This window comes from Octodon degus, unplaced genomic scaffold (genome assembly GCF_000260255.1).
Source record: "Octodon degus isolate 3935 unplaced genomic scaffold, OctDeg1.0 scaffold00129, whole genome shotgun sequence".
NCBI classification, from domain to species: domain Eukaryota; kingdom Metazoa; phylum Chordata; class Mammalia; order Rodentia; family Octodontidae; genus Octodon; species Octodon degus.
The window spans coordinates 1,567,807-1,568,211 of record NW_004524705.1 but is presented as its reverse complement, the minus strand read 5'-3'; positions in this window follow the sequence as shown (position 1 = coordinate 1,568,211).

The following is a 405-nucleotide window of genomic DNA, read 5'->3' as shown; positions in this document are numbered from 1 at the left end:
CTGCAGATCTTCACAAAATGCCTGCTGGCCTGCCTCCCACTCTGTTGCTCTCCCATCTGAACACTTTCTTGTTCCATGGATTATGGAACTCGCTGTGCCCGTCTTGATAAATGCTGCTCTTGTTGTGACCTTTTAGAGCCAGCCTGGCTTCATGTCCTGCTCATCTTCCAAAGATGTCAGTGAGCACGAATGGGGCAAGGAGAGGCCTTTTCTTCGCACATAATAGCAGAAATCTTGAAGTCTGAGGGAAATGGAGACGAGGAGCGTTCACACATGCAGGTGACATCTGCATTGTGAAAGGAGCAGAAAGCCCACTCAGGACGACACAGAGGCTGCCACAGTGGAAGTCACCATGAAGCCAGCAGAAGGGAGCACAATGTACCCAGAAGACACACGCAGAAGCAG